A 16,823-nucleotide genomic window follows, 5' to 3' on the forward strand; every position below is an offset into this window, starting at 1 on the left:
GATTTGACTGAAATTTTCCACTGAATAACCTTAGTTCCAAGAATGGGTTTAGTCACTTGTACAACAGGAGAAGAGGAGAAGGGAGTGCCACTGGGGAAGGAGCCACAGTAAGAACTCTGAATTTTCTCTGGGATTTTTGGCACAATTTTTTAAGGTAAAATGATGCAGTTGGAAGATTGGTGAGCTCATAGTGAATTTGCTATTGAATACCAGTGTGGCATGGAAAAAGAAAAGAAACATCTATTAAGGCATTGTGTGAAGCATTTTACACATATTGTCTTACTTGATCCTCATAATAACCCTGGGAGTGAGGTGGTATTATTTTTCCCTTTTTATAGCTGGAGAAACTGCAGATAGAAGGTAAGTCAGGAGTACAGTTTCACACATTGTACAGTTGTTATAGGGAAGCAGATTGGGAAAAGTCTTTCATCCAACCTTTCCATCTCTTTGAAGGCAGTCCTAATCCCTGGGGCCAATCAGAGGAATGCTCTTTGTTATCTCTGGAAGAGACAATGGTCCCTGTAACTTCCAAGAGGAGGTACCCTTTAGAAAAAGTTTTATAACCTGGAATCTTATCAGAGTGATCAGGCCCTCCTCAGATCATTCCTTTTGCAAATTACATATAGCTTTACAAGACTTAAGAAATCTCAAAAATGTAATAAAAAAGAAAAACAGAAAACCAGTGATGGAGCATGCTATCCACCACTTGAAAAAGATATTGACTACAGGTGCAGAATAACATAATTTTTTAACACATTCAGTACTCTAATGTATTTTACTTACTATATATATTTGTTTCAAGAGGTTTTTTTTAATGCATGGGAGAATTCAATTGGAGAGGAAGTCAATTTTTGTTCATTAAAATAAAATTAAACAACAAATATATAGTGTGCTTCTATCCATATACACATGGATACATATATATGTATATTAATACACACATACACACATATATAAACATATGTGGAGGGAGGGAGAGAGAGAGAGAGAGAGAGAGAGAGAGAGAGGAGAGAGAGAGAGAGAGAGAGAGAGAGAGAGAGAGAGAGAGAGACTAAAATTATGAAGTGGACAGACTGAGTATTGGGACTGGAGTTAGGAAGACCTAAGCTTAAATCCAACTTCATGAATTATAACCAAGAATCAATCATCCAGCAAAACTGAGCATACTCTTTCAGGTAAAAAGATGCACATTTAATGAAAAAAAGTGAATTTCAAATGTTATTTATGGAGTTTAAGGACTTCTGGCCAAGATGGTGGAGAGGAGACAGGCACTGTGTTAAGTGATCCTCTCTTCCCTCAAAAACATGAGAGAAACCTCTTAACAGAAATTTGATTGACAAAACCCAGAAAGAGAAGCTAGAAGAAGAATACTTAACACAAAGGTCTGTCTTAGAGGACCATAGGTGAACCCGGAGATGAGAGCAGAGGATCAGTGCTGGGATGGCAGCTGGGGGAAGCCAGAGGGCCAGCCTCAGCCATAGAGACTTTGGTGAGTGGTGAGTGTGAGATCCAACTTTAGCTTCAGAGTCATTGGATGGGGGGAGAGGAGCCACAGCATGGTAAATTCTAGCACAGAGTCTCAGAGCACAAAACCAGCTGGGCCAGGGACCTGAGCTCAATACTTTCAGTGGAGCCCTTTGCCCAGAACAAACAATAAAGAACCCCAACCCCTCAGGATAAGGCATGGTCCACAGAGTCCACTCAACAGAAAGAGACTAACCCCCTCCTCCTGGGCCCAGCACAGTGTACAAGGTCAACTCAGACCCTGATGCTGAGGACCTCGAACACTCCAGTGGAATCAACCAGTGCCCCCTATTGACTGGCTCTTGGAATTACTAAGCCAAGTAAAAAAAAGCATATTGGATATTTAAAAGCAAACTTCTGAGAGGCAGCCCCCCCAACACAAGATCCTAAAAAGATGAAGAAGGGCCATAGAAAAGTAGGAGTCCATGGAGAAATACTTAGAAGGACTAGATTCTAACCCAGAGAGATCTAGCACTTCTGAGGACAATATGAATTGGTCTCCAGCCCAGAAAGTCTTCCCTGAAGAAACCAGGAAGGAGTTTAAAAATAAATTGGAAAAATTGGGAAAAGAAACTCAAGAGAAAATTAACACGCTGGAAGAGAAAATTAACATCTCTTGACAAGAAAATAAATACTTGGAAAATACAATTGCTCAAATACAAAATGAGACTAATTCTCTCAGATCTTCAATTGGGCAAATGAAAAAGGAAATGAATCTCTCAAAACTACAATTGGGCAAATTGAAAACTTCAAAAATAGAATTAACCAACTGGAAAAGGAGTTGAAAAAGATTAATGAAGAAAAATCTTCTTCTCTAAAAATGGAATGGAATCACAGGAAACTAATGACTTCATGAGACAACAAGATTGTGTTAAACAAAACCAAAAGATCAAAAAAATAGATGAAAATGTAAAATACCTCATCAGCAAAACTACTGACCTCAAGAACAGATCAAGATGGGAGAACCTGAGAATTATAAGGCTTCATGAAAATATTGAAGAGAATAAAAGCCTGGACTTAATATTACAGGAAAATTGCCCTGATATCATGGAACCAGAAGGTAAAATTGTTATTGAAAGAATACATCGATCCCCTCAGGAAAGCAATACTAAAATGAAAACACCAAGGAATGTTGTGGCCAAATTCCAGAACTATCAGATAAAAGAGAAAATCCTGCAAACATCCAGAAAGTAAAAATTTAAATATCAAGGAGCCACAGTAAGGATTAAACAGGATGTGGCTTTAATAACATTAAGGGATCAAAGGGCCTAGAATGAAATGTTCTGAAGAGCAAGGGAGCTTGGAATTCAGCCAAGGATCCACTATCCAGCAAAGCTAAGCCTTCTGTTCCAGGGGAAAAGATGGACATTTAACAAAAATGGGAGACTTCCAATATTTCATGATGAAAAGACCAGAGCTAAATAGAAAATTTGGGCATCAAACAGGAGGCTCAAGAGACACATGAAAAGATTCTAAAAAAAGGGTAAAGAAAAAAAACTGCTATTCAATAAGCTCAAACTGACTATATACCCACTTGTGAGAAAGTCTCATAACCCTTGATAATTGTAACTCTTTTATAGAGAAAATATACTTAGCTAAAAGTGATAAACATTCATAACTTTTCTGTGACTCAGAATGATTTAAAAACAATACCTCCTTAAAGAAGGGGACAGTAAGGAGATGGGGGGATGAGGAGATGGACAGTAAGGAGATGGAGGAGACTGAATGGGGTAAATCTCATTACATCAAGAGGTACAAAAGACCTATTGTAATTGAGGGAAAGAAGAGAGGAGATGAGAACCACCTGAATCTTCATCTTATCAGACTTGGCTTAAAGTTAACTTAGACACAGTTAAGTTAAGAAACTTATCTTACTTTTAAAGCATTAAAAGGGGGAAAGAGGAGGGGGGACAGGGAGGGGGAGAAAAAGGGGAACTAACAGAAGGAAGGCAAGAAAGGGAAAAGGGAAAGGGGAAAGAAAGGGGAGGGAGGTTGATATAAGAGGGCAAAACCACTGAAGATGGTGGTATTCAGAAACAAAACACGGGGGGAATATGGATAAACAGAAAAAAGGGGAAAATATAAACAGAAGGAAGATAGCATGGAGGGCAATAAAGAGACAGTAATTATAACTTTGAATGTGAATGGGATAAACTTTCCCTTAAAATGTAAGTGAATAGTAGAGTGGATTAAAAATCAGAATTGTACAATATGCTGCTTATAAGAAACTCATTTGAAGCAGAGAGATACATATAAAGTAAAGGTAAGAGGTTGGAGGAAAATATATGTTGCTTTAGCTAAAGTGAAAAAAGCAGGGCTAGCAATCCTTTTCTCAGACAAATAAGCTGCAAAAATAGATAGTGTTAAAAGAGATAAAGAAGGAAACTACATCCTCCTGAAAGGTACCATAGTCAATTAAGTAATTTCAATACTAAATAATGTATGCACCCAATGGTATGCCATCCAAAATCTTAGAGGACAAGTTGAAAGAACTACAGGAAGACATAGACAACAAAACTCTACTAGTGGGAGACCTCAACCTACTGCTCCCAGATTTAGATAAATTGAATCATAATAAAATAAACAAAAAGAAGTTAAGGAGGTAAATAGATTATTATAAAACCTAGATATAAACCTAGATAGAAAACCTATGGAGGAAATTGAATGGGGATAGAAAGGAATATACTTTTTTTCTGCAGTACATGACACTTACACAAAAATTGACCATATACTAGGATATAAAAACCTAATGATCAATTGCAGAAAGGCAGAAATAGTGAATACATCTTTTTCAGATCATAATGCAATAAAAATCACATGCAATACTGGGCCAGGGAGACATAGACCCAGAACTAATTGGAAACTAAATAACCTCATTTTAAAAAAATGAGTGGATAAAGCAACAAATTATAGAAAAAATTAATTATTTCATCCTAGATAATGGTCATAATGAAACAACATACCAAAACTTATGGGATACACTCAAGGCGGCTATCAGGGGATATATCTTTAAATGCTTACATGAATAAATTAGAGAAAGAAGAAATCAATGAACTAAATATGCAACTAAAAACTAGAGAAAGGAAAAAGTAAACCCCCCAATTAAATACCAAATTAGAAATTCTAAAAAATTAAAGGAGAAATTAATAAAATCGAAAGCAAGAAAACTATTGAACTAATAAATAAAACCAAGAATTTGTTTTATGAAAAAAACAATAAAATTGATAAACCTCTGGTTAATTTGATTAAAAACAGAAAGAAGAAAACCAAATTGCTAGTATCATAAATGAAAAAGGTGAACTCACCACCAATGAGGAGGAAATTATAGTAATAATTCAGTATTATTTTGCCCAACTCTATAACAATAAATTTGACAATTTAAGTGAAATGGATGAATATTTACAAAAATATAAGTTGCCCAGATTAAATGAAGAGGAAATTAAAAACCTAAACAACTCTATCTCAGAAAAAGAAATTCAGCAAGCCATTATTGAACTTCCTAAGAAAAAATCTCCAGGGCCAGATGGATTCACAAGTGAATTCTAACAAACATTTAAGGGACAATTGGTTCCAATTCTCTATAAACTCTTTGGAATAATAGGGAAAGACAGAACTCTGCCTAACTCTTTCTATGACACCAATATGGTTCTGATACTTAAACCAGGAAGAGTTAAAACAGAGAAAGAAAATTATAGACCTATCTCCCTGATGAATATAGATGCAAAAATCTTAACTAAAACCTTAGCAAAAACTATTACAGCAAGTTATCACTAGGATAATACATTATGATCAAGTAGGATTTATGCCAGGAATGCAGGGTTGGTTCAAGATTAGGAAAACTGTTAGGTATCCTAACAGAAATGTTATGATCATATCAATAGATGCTAAAAAAAGCTTTTGACAAAATATGGCACCCCTTCCTACGAAAAACACTAGAGAGTGTCGGAATAAATGGTTTGTTCCTTAAAATAATAAGCAGTATCTATCTGAAACCATCAACAAGCATTATATGCAATAGGGATAGGCTTGAGGCATTCCCAGTAAGATCAGGGGTGAAACAAGCATGCCCACTATCACCACTACTATTCAATATCATATTAGAAACGTTAGCTTCAGCAATAAGAGAAGAAAAAGAAATTGAAGGAATTAGAATTAGGAAGGAAGAGACAAAACTCTAAGTCTTTGCAGATGACATGATGGTATACCTAGAGAATCCACAAATATTTAAAAAACTACTAGAAATAATTAGCAATTTTAGCAAAGTAGCAGGATATAAAATGAACCCTCATAAATCTTCAATATTTCTATATATGACTTGCAAGATATAGCAGAAAGAGCTAGAAAGAGAAATCCCATTCAAAGTAACCTCAGACAATATATAAAATATCTTGGAATCTACCTGCCAAGGCAGACCCAAAAGCTTTTTGACAACAATTGTAAAACATTTCTCACATAAATAAAATCATTTAAATAACTAGGCAAGCATCAACTGTTCATGGATAGGTTGAGATAATATAATAATGACAATTCTACCAAAACTAAACTACATGTTTAGTGCCCTACCAATCAAAATTACAAAAAAAATACTTTAATGAATTAGAAAAAGTTGTGTAAGTAAATTTATATGGAGAAATAAAGTCAAGAATTTCCTGGGATTCAATGAAAAAAAGTGCGAAAAAGGTGGCTTAACCTTACCAGATCTAAAATTATAAAGCATCAGTCATCAAAACTGTCTGCTATTAACTAAGCAATAGAGTAGTGGATTAGTGGAATAAACTAGGTGCAATATCAGGAAATGATTATAGTAATCTGCTGTTTGATAAACCCAAAGAGTCCAGCTATTGGGATAAAAAACTCTCTCTTCAATAAAAACTGTTGGGAAAATTGGAATTTAGTATGGAAGAAACTTAGATTAGACCAACACCTCATACCCTATACCAAAATAAGTTCCAAATGGATACAGGACTTAGACATAAAAAACAATATTATAAACAAACTAGAAGATCAAGGAGTTTACCTGTCGGATCTATGGAAAGGGAAGCAGTTTATGACCAAGGAAGAGATGGAGAGTAACACTAAAAAGCTAGGTGATTTTGATTACATTAAATTAAAAAGCTTTTGCACAAACAAAAACACTGTAACCAAGATCAAAAGAAATGTAGTAAATTGGGAAACAATTTTTGCAACTAGTATTTCTGACAAAGGATTCATCTCTAAAATATACAGAGAACTGAGTCAAATTTTCAAAAAATGAGCATTCCCCAATTGACAAATTGTCAAAGGATATGCAAAGGCAATTTACCTGAGGAAATCAAAGCAATCCATAGTCATATGAAAAATTGCTTCAAATCATTACTTAATAGAAAAATGCAAATTAAAGTATCTCTGAGATACCACCTTACACCTTTCAGACTGGCCAATAGGACGAGAAAGGACAATAATCAATGTTGGAAGTGATGCAGGAAATCTGGGACACTAATACATTGTTGTTGGAGCTGTGAATTCACCCAACCTTTCTGGAGAGCAATTTGGAACTATGCCCAAAGGGCAACAACAAATGTGCATACCCTTTGATGCAGCAATACCATTACTGGGTCTATACCCTGAAGAGATTATAAAAAAGGCAAAAAAACATCACTTATACAAAAATATTTATAGTAGCCCTGTTTGTGGTGGTAAAGAATTGGAAATTAAGTGAATGCCCTTCAATTGGGGAATGGCTTAATATACTGTGGTATATGTATGTCATGGAACACTATTATTCTATTAGAAACCAGGAGGGATGGCAATTTAGGGAAGCCTGAAAGGATTTGCATGAACTGATGCTGAGTGAGATGAGAAGGACCAGAAAAACATTGTACACCCTAATATCAACATGGGTGTGATGATCAACCTTGATGGACTTGCTCATTCCATCAAATTTGGGGCTATCTCCAATGGAGAATACCATCTGTATCCAGAGAAGGAATTGTAGAATTTGAACAAAGACCAAAAACTATGACCTTCAAATTAGAAAAAAAACCATTATCTTATTATGTAATTTTGCTATCTCACACTTTATTTTTCTTCCTTAAGGATATGATTGCTCTCTCATCACATTCAACTAAGATCAATGTATACCATGGAAACAATGTAAAGCCTAACATAATGCCTTCTATGGGGGTGGGGGTGGGGAAGGGATTCAAGAATGGGGGAAAAATTGTAAAACTCTAAATAAAATCTTTCTAAAAAAGTGTTATTGATGCAAACACCAGAGATGAAAAGAGAATTGGATATTCAAACATGAGACTCAAGAGATACATGAAAATGTAAACTTAGGGGAAAGAAAAAAATGTTATTCAATAAGATTAAACTGGTTTCATCTCTAAATGGGAGAATGATACTTTTAACTCTTGAGAGGTGCATCTCTATTATAGGGAGTATACTTTGAAAGAGTGTATGGCATAGGTTGGTTTTGATGCGATGATATTAAAAAATTATGACAAAATTTGCTAAAGGAAGGGGAAGACAGAATGGGGTAAATTACATCACATGAAGAGATGCAAAGTACCAATTGAAGTAGAGGGATAAATCCATTCTCATGTATTTTCTTTCTGTGTAAGGATACTTAACTTCTATTTCTCTTAGTTTCTTAAATTATCAAATGGAAATAATAAGAGCACTACCTTGTGAGAAGTAAATGATATGATATTTGTAAAGAAATTATAACAAGTGTGAAAGAAATATTTGCTACCTTTCACCATCTCTTACATGTGATTTCTTTTGATAGAAGGTAAGAACCCCAAATCCATGCTTTTTTAAAAACTAGGAAAGACTTTTGAGCTAGAAAAGACTTTTGAGAGTCACTTGGACAGCAAAACAAAATCAGTCAATATTTAGAAAATTAATTCAGACTATTCACTTCACTGTAGCTGAAGATTAAATACTTTGACCACATAATAAGAAGACAGGACTTATTGGGAAAGGACCCTGATGGTGGGAAAGATTGAAGGAAAAGGAAAAGGGGATGGCAGAGAATGAGATGGATAGTGTCATGAAAACAGTTTTATATGAACTTGGATGGACTTTGAGAGAAAGTCAAGGATAAATGGACCTAGTGTACTATGGTCCATGGGGTCAGTAAGAGGCAGACATGACTGAACAATAACAAAGCTGTTAAAGAGCAGTCATTGTGCCATTGATCATTTCCATATCCCCAGTGCTTAGGATAGTGCTTGCTACATAAATAATATTGATTGATCAATTGATATAACATGAATTTCAGGTCCTTCTCTATCCTGATTGTCTCTTTAATTCATATCTCTACTAAAGTGGTCTCCAAAATGGGGGATCTGAGCAAATTCTTTTAACTGATCCTAATGTAATATGGATTTAAGATACTCCAACATTCTGCTTGCCAGCTCTATTTCCAAAGCCTCCTCCAAAGAAACCCTCTGCCCCATATGGGTCCCAGGAAATAAGTTTCCTCTTCATATTTTCCCCCATTGCTAGTCCCAGATGGATTCAGCAGATGTTTGACAGCTTGAGGGAAGGCTCTGTGCTTATTATGGAATGTTTGCATACAGTCAGCTAATGGTGGGATATAAAACTCCCAGCATGATGCAAGTTTCCTCCTATTAGCACAGACATTTTCTGCCTGACACTGAAACATGTTCACAATCTTAAGAAGCTCAAGATAGCAGGAACAATTCCTCCTTTCTATCTCAGGAAGACAATCAGAGCTTTCAGTCTAGGTCTGCAATGCCCCAATTTTAGCTGTTTATTTAAATCATTATGGATTTATGTAAATCATAGAATTAGAAGGGACCTTAAAGATCACCAATCAATCATTAATTCATGTCTGACTCTTCATAACCTCCATTGAGTCTTTCTTAGCAAAGATTACCATTTCCTTCTCCAGCTCATTGTATAGCTCAAGAAACTGAGGTAAACATGGTTCATTGACTTGCCTATAGTCACAAAACTAGTAAGTGTCTGAAGTCAGATTTGAAATTAAGACTTCCTGATTCCAAGCCTGAAGATCTATCCACTGGACCACCTGGCTGTCCTCAGCCCTACCTTCTATCACTTATTACTTCCTACCTTTATCCAGTTCCATTCCTACCCTAACAAGTAATTTCAGTCGCTCCACTCCATCCTCTCTGTTGCCAAAATTACAGATTAGACCATGTCATTCCCTTCTCCAGGAACATTCACTGGATCCCTATCGATCTTAGGGTAAAATGAAATTTCTTTAGCCCAGTCAGACTTCAACCAACATTTCCATATTTGCTTAAAAAATCCTGTGCTCTTGATAAACTGTTCTGCTTGCTTTTCTTTTAAATCAGCCTGCTATCTCCCACTCAGAGCCTTTTAATCAATTGTTTCTCCATTTGTGGGGTTCTTTCTTCTCATCTAAGAGTAAAGCATACAGGATCACATTAATGTTGCTGTGCTTATTATACTTTACCAAAAATGTCATTAATTTATTACTTTCATTTTTAATGAGATTTATGGATTTAATCAGCACATTTTTAGAGAGGCAACTTGATATAGTAGATAACTTGCTGGACTTGGAATAAGAAATAATGAATAGGGGCAACTAGGTGGTGCAGTAGATAGAGCACCAGCTGTCTAGCCATGTGACCTTGGGCAAATCACTTAACCCCATTGTCTTAGAAACCTCCCTCCCAAAAGGAATAATGATGAAGCTAATGCTTATACAGTATCTATTATGCACCAGGTACTTTAGAATTATTATCTCATTTGATCCATTCAATAACCCTGGGAGGTAGATGCTATGATTTTAGAGAAAGGAACTGAGGCAAAAAGGAGGTAAGTGACTTATCCAGGATCACACATGTAGCAAATATCTGATGTTTGTTTTGAACTCAGAACTTCTTGACTCCAGGGTTCTATCATGGCACCATTTCATTGCTACTTATGACTGACTAGGTATATGGCCATGGGTAGGTACTACTCCAAGTCTCCCTTTGGATCCTTTAAGGCAGCATAGGAAGCCAGATCCCTCTAGAAACTAGAGCCTTCCCCTGGTTCCCATAATGGTCATCCAAGCTCTTTTTCAAGACGCTGCTCCCTGCCAAGACATCCCTTATGTTTAGGAATGGCTCATTTAGAATGTTTGTTTTCTTCTAACTTCCTCTTGTTGCTGTTAGTTCTGCCTGATTGGACCAAGCAGATCAAAATGACTCTTCTACTTAATAATTCTTCAAATACTTGAAGACAACAATCACATTTTCCATGTTCCCTCCCACACACACTCCCACTGTTCTCTATGTTAAACATTTTTTATTTCTCCAACTGGCTTTTATTTAGCTTGTTCTTCAGTTCCCTTATCACTTCAATATCTCTTCTCCCTCAGGCATTATCCAATTTTTCCATTGTCCATACTTAAAGGACAGCATAGGCTAATGGAAAACATGAGAACCTGCCATCAAGAGAATCATGGAGGCAGCTAGGTGGTGTGATGGATATAGCATCAGCCTGGAGCAGGAGGTCTTGAGTTCAAATCCAGCCTCAGACACTAGTCGTGTGACCTTGATCAAGTCACTTAACCCTTAAATAAATAAAAATTTTAAAAAGAGAATTCTGGTTTTGAATTCTACTTGTAACACATATTAACTGTGACAATAGACAAATGACTTCAACACTTTGAGCTTCAATATTATCACCTCTAATATGAGGGTAATAATAACTGGGAGTATTTTACTCTCAGAGATTATATCACTTGTGATGCTATATTAAAAGGGGCGGTAAGGTGGCACATATCTTCTGAGTTCAAATGTGACCTCAGACACTTAATAAGCCATGTGACCCTGGATAAGTCACTTTACTCTGTTGGTCTCAGTTTCATCATCTGTAAATGAATTGGAGAAGGAAATGGCAAAATTCTCCAAAATCTTTGCCAAGAAAATGCCAAATGGGGTAATGAAAAGTTGCTCATGACTGAAAAATGATTGGCTGGTTGGTCGATTCTTGTCTTTCATTACTGAACAAAAAAAGCAACATCATTATGTTAGAAACAAGTTACAGTGTGTCCAGCTATGATTGATCAGATCAAATAGTTCATGTATACATCTGGAGTGGATTCTCTAATCTTGTACATCTCACATTTCCTTTGAGCCACTTTGAGTCTGCCTTACTCATAGAGCACAACACCCTCTCTTATGAGGGCACACCAGGATGGGAGGGTCTTGTGTCAGTATCTCCCATGCTATATATACAATCACTTTCAAAGTTCTTAAGAGAAGCCTTAAGATTGTCCTTGTATTGCTCTTTTTGACTCCCTTGTGTGCACTTGTCTCCTGTGAGTTCTCTATAAAATACTCTTTTTGTTAATGGCAAGTTTGGCATTCAAACAACATGGTCATCCCAATATAGTTGTACTCTCTGGAATAAGGTTTGACTGCTTGGCAATTGAGTTTGAGAAATTAGCCTAGTATCTGGTAACTTCTGTCAGGTGATCTTCAGAATCTTAAGACAATTTAAATGAAAGTAATTCAATTTCCTGACATGGTCCTGGTAGACTATCCAGGTTTCACAGGCATATAACAATGAGGTCAGCATAACAGATGCATAGACCTTCAGCTTGGTAGTTAATCTAACACTTCTTCTCTGCCACACTTTCTTTTTAGGGCCTCCCAAATACTGAGCTAGCTCTTGCAATGTATGTCTCAATCTCATAATCAATGTGTACATCCCTGAAAAGTACACTGCTAAGGTAAATGAACTTAGCCAAAGAATTCAAAACTTCTCCATTTTCTGTAATCTATGGTTCCACCATTGATGGTTTGGTGCTGGCTAAAGGAGAACCTTTGTTTTCTTGGTATTAATTGTTAGGTCAAAATTAGCACAGGTAGCAGAGAACTGATTCATACTTTGTTGCTTCTCTGCTTCAGAAATTACATTGAGGATGCAATCATCTGCAAACAGAAAGTCATATACCAATATTCCCTTCACTTTAGTCTTGGCCTTTTCAAGTTGAAGAATTTACCATCAGTTCAGTAGTTGGCCTTGATGCCGTGTTCATCCTCAGTTGAAAGCATTTGATAACATGGTTGAAAACATCATGCCAAAAAGCATGGGAGCAAGGACACATCCTTGATTCACTGCATTGGTGACTGGGAAATTTCAAGAGCATCATCCACTATCCAGAACCTGGGCAAACACACTACCATGAAGCTGACATACTGTACTGATGCATTTGAAAAATGACAAAACAACCACAAATATATTTTAATATTTAAAGTATCCAGGATCTTCCAGAATTCGAAAAGGAAAAATATATCAGCTATTATTAGAAATTATGGCACTCTGAATTGAACACAATATTTCCTATGTGATCTGACTGAAGCAGAGTAGAATGGGACTATCACCTGCTTGCTATAAATCTAATCAATCAACTGTTATATATTAAGTGCCTATGTGTGCCATCAACTGTACCAAGCACTGAGGATACAAAGAAAATCAAAACCCCAAAAGTTTCAGCTTTTATTCTAAATTTTCATGACACTTCTAGAACTGTTATGTCTTGCTTTAAAAAATCTGTAAATAAAATTATAATTTTTTAACAATCATTAAAATTGGGGGTGTGTGCAAATTCTCTCCCATCTGTCCCTCTCCAACCATTGAGAAAGTAAGCAACATATCAATTATACATTTCTTGTTCTTCATGATGCCAAAAAAATGGAAAAAGGTGAAGAATATACGTTAATCTGCTCTCAGAATTCATTGATTCTTTCACAGAAGTTGAATAGAATTTTTCATCATGGTTTTGTTGAAACTGTCTTGTTCAGGGTAGCTAAGACATTCACAGTTGATCATTATATATCACTGCTACTGTGTACACTGTTCTTTTGGTTCTGCTTTCTTCACTTTGCATCAGTTAATATGTCTTCCTAGGTTTTTTGAAACTGTCCTCCTGATCATTGCTTATAGTATAATAGAATTCCACCACATCATATGCCACAATTAGTTCAGTCATTCCCCAGCTGATAAGAATTCCCTCAATGCTGAATTCTTTGCCATTAAAAAAGCTATTATTAATACCCTTCTGTTTCTAGATCCTTTCCCTTTATAGTTTGCAGTCATGAAAATGCACAATTATTTATCACATAAAATTTGGGGTGATTATGTAGTAAAGATAATTGTCTGAACCTTAATGTCGTACTCTTCATTTGATAGTACTTGACCTTATATTCAAAGACAAATATAACATCAGGCTTGTAATGACATGCATGTGAATTGAATTTGAGTGACGGGGTGCTGTGCTAAGTCACCAGCCTCACTTTCTCCTTTAGAGCCATCTGGCTCCAGTGGTCAGATATGAATCAGGACTCTTTATTTAAATTAATAAGGGAAGAGAGCATTTCAAAGCTAAATGGAGAAAGATAAAACCATTTGCTATAAAAAAGGCCTGGGGAATAATCTTTCAGTGCTCATATACCACTTTCTTCAAATGTTCATAAAAATTCTAGAAGTGAGTGTAGCCATTATCTAATTTGACCCTCATAACAGTCCTATGGGGTAGGTGTTATTTATTATCCTCATTTTACAAATTAGGAACCTGGGAATAAGAGAGGTTTCTCTCTTAGAAAAGTCTTTCTGAATCTCTGAAATATCTCACATCTTTTTCTTCTCTATCATTATCATAGAAATAGTGTAGTTGCTGTTAGGGCAACAGGGACTTCTGGATCAGAAGCCCTTAATACAGAACAACAGCCATAGAGTGACTTAACAAACACCAAGACTAAAGAGGTATTTTGCTTTGTGACATTATAAGAGAGAAAAAAGGGGGAATTAGGAGAATAAAGGGAGGGGAGAAAAGAAGTCAAAAAAGAAAAAAGAAAAGAGATGGATGTATTTACACAGGGCAGTTTTTTTGTTAAATATTTCTGTTAAATATTTTGCCCCTCAGAGTAGACCTATTCATTTTAAAGTAGTGGGAAAAGTGCTGAATTTGTGATTTGAGTCTGATCCTGATTACCTGTGATATCTTCAGAATGCCATTCTAGAACTGAGATATGCAAAACTATATTACCATCAGTCTTTTAAAGATGGAAACCATGAGGTCATCTCTTTAGGTGATATCTAGTGATGGTCCCAGGGTGAAAGTTAACCACTCATGGTCTAGAAGCCACTTGACTTCATTCCTTACTGATCTCATTCCTTTTTGAACCACTTATACTAGACTGAAGTTATTCTAGGTTGAAAACAATATTTATGGAATGCATCCAAGTTTAGAAGCAAGTGCCTACTTACCTATGTAGACAAGGTATCACCTAGCTTGTTTGTTTGTTTGCTTTTCTCAAGAGAGAAAGAATGAGCTGATATAAATAGAAGTTGTTCACTTCACTTCTCATCAGATAAGAGAGGGTAACTGATCTCATGGAAGTTACTATCTAGTAGAAGTTTATGACATGAATACATATAATTAGAACACAGCTGGTGCTTGTTTCATTTCTTCATTCAAGCATTGCAAGGCCTTTTAGTCCAAATCCCTCTCTTTTTTTTTTTACAGGTGAAGAAACTGACATCCAAATAAAAGTTCTAAGTGTAATTAGAATTGTGCTTTGGAAATCAGGTAGCCTCAGCCAATCAATGAGTACCTATTTTGTCTCTACTAACTCCTGGTCACCTGCCCACCTGACTTGGAATAAGAATCAAGAACTAACATTTCTAGGCTACTTAATTTACATGAAACCATGTGAACTGAACATTAAAACCGTTGACATAATTCTATGTGTGTTGCCATTATTCCTAGTTTACAGAGGAAGAGATTATGACTGGGAGAATTTATGTGGTCTGAGTTTGAACACTGTCCCTGATCTCTGTTGTCTATGTGGTATTGCAGAGCTATGATACTGGAGACATGTCACTCTAGAATTATTGGTTGCTTTGTCTGAAGGCAGGATTTGTACCTAGGTCTTCCTGACTGTAAATCTATACAATATCTACCACCCTTCACTTTTCTTTGGATGTAAAAATGACAAGGTTAGAATAGATGAATTCTAATTTCCCTTTAACCTCTAAACATAAGTTTTGTTTCTTTTGGAACTCAAATGTTAGCTTTTCTAGGAAACTTTCCCATCCTCCATGTTGATAAATATTTGACCCTTGGACTTCATCTACACCTTTATATTGTTAACTTATCCGATGATGTTGCATATCATAGCTATGTCTCCTATCCTTCATGATTACCATAATTAATATGCCACTTTAAGGTTTATAAGTCATTAACAAATGTTATTAAGGGCACCTAGGTGACCCAGTGAATAGAGCATTGGATCTAGAGTCAATAAGACTCATCTTCATGAATATAAATCTGGTCTCAGACTCTAACTAGTTGCATGACCCTGGGGTAAACCATTTAATCATGTTTGCCTCACTTTTCTCATCTGTAAAATGTAAATGGAGGAAAAAAAAAGGCAAATCATTCTAGTATTTTTGCCAAGAAAACCCCAAATGGAGTCACAAAGACTTGACAAGACTTGAAAAATGACTGAACAATAATAAGTATTATCACATTTGATCATCACAATTACCTTTTGATTCAGGCACTAATATTATTCTTACTTTACAGTTAAAGAAAACGAGATAAGCAAATAAATTGACTTGCTTAGCATCTGAGGCAAGAGTTGAATTTTGTACGCAATTCACTATATCACCAAGTCACCAATGATCCACAGATTATTTCAGTGGATACATGAACATGGAACTTTTAATATTTTGATAAATTTTAATACAATTTGTTTTTATTAAAATCATGAACATTTTATTTTATGCATTTAAAAATCATTCTGAGGACAAGTTCATATTCTTCACAAGGCTGCCAAAGGAGCTGATGCCACAAAAGGTGATGAATGGCTATTCTAGACTCTAACCTACATGAGGGCAAGGAATCATGCTTTATATCAATTTTGAGTTTCCTTAATTTTAGTATGCCTACTGAAAGTTTTTGGTTAGCTTCTTATTGCATTAAACAGAGCCAATGGAAACTGTTAATCTTTAAAGTCCTTGAAAACTTGTCCCCTTATGCCCTTGTACAGTCTTCTTATACCTCATGTACTCTGTGATGCAGGGGCCTCTTTGCTCTTCTATAAATAAGATGCTTCATATTGCAGCTCCAGGCATTTTCACTGGCTTCCCCCCTGTCTAGAATGCTCTCCGTCATCATCTCTCTCTTCTGGCTCCTTTATTCCCTTTAAGCCACAGCTAAAATTCCACCATCCAGAGGAAGTTTATCCTAATCCTCCTTAATGCTAGTGCCTTCTTTTGTTAATTATCTCCCAATTGTTCTT

At 35.9% G+C, this 16,823-nt stretch overlaps 1 long non-coding RNA gene across 1 annotated transcript in view; it reads left to right on the forward strand.

The window, feature by feature from the left end:
* LOC141498187 (uncharacterized) overlaps window positions 1–15,184 on the forward strand; it is a 50,528-nt gene extending 35,344 nt beyond the window's left edge. Inside the window, exon 4 of the long non-coding RNA XR_012471582.1 lies at window positions 15,044–15,184. This is a non-coding gene — a long non-coding RNA (uncharacterized LOC141498187). The remainder of the gene's footprint in view (window positions 1–15,043) is intronic.
* The last annotated feature ends 1,639 nt before the right edge of the window (window positions 15,185–16,823 follow it).

Source organism: Macrotis lagotis, chromosome X (genome assembly GCF_037893015.1).
Source record: "Macrotis lagotis isolate mMagLag1 chromosome X, bilby.v1.9.chrom.fasta, whole genome shotgun sequence".
Lineage (NCBI taxonomy): Eukaryota > Metazoa > Chordata > Mammalia > Peramelemorphia > Peramelidae > Macrotis > Macrotis lagotis.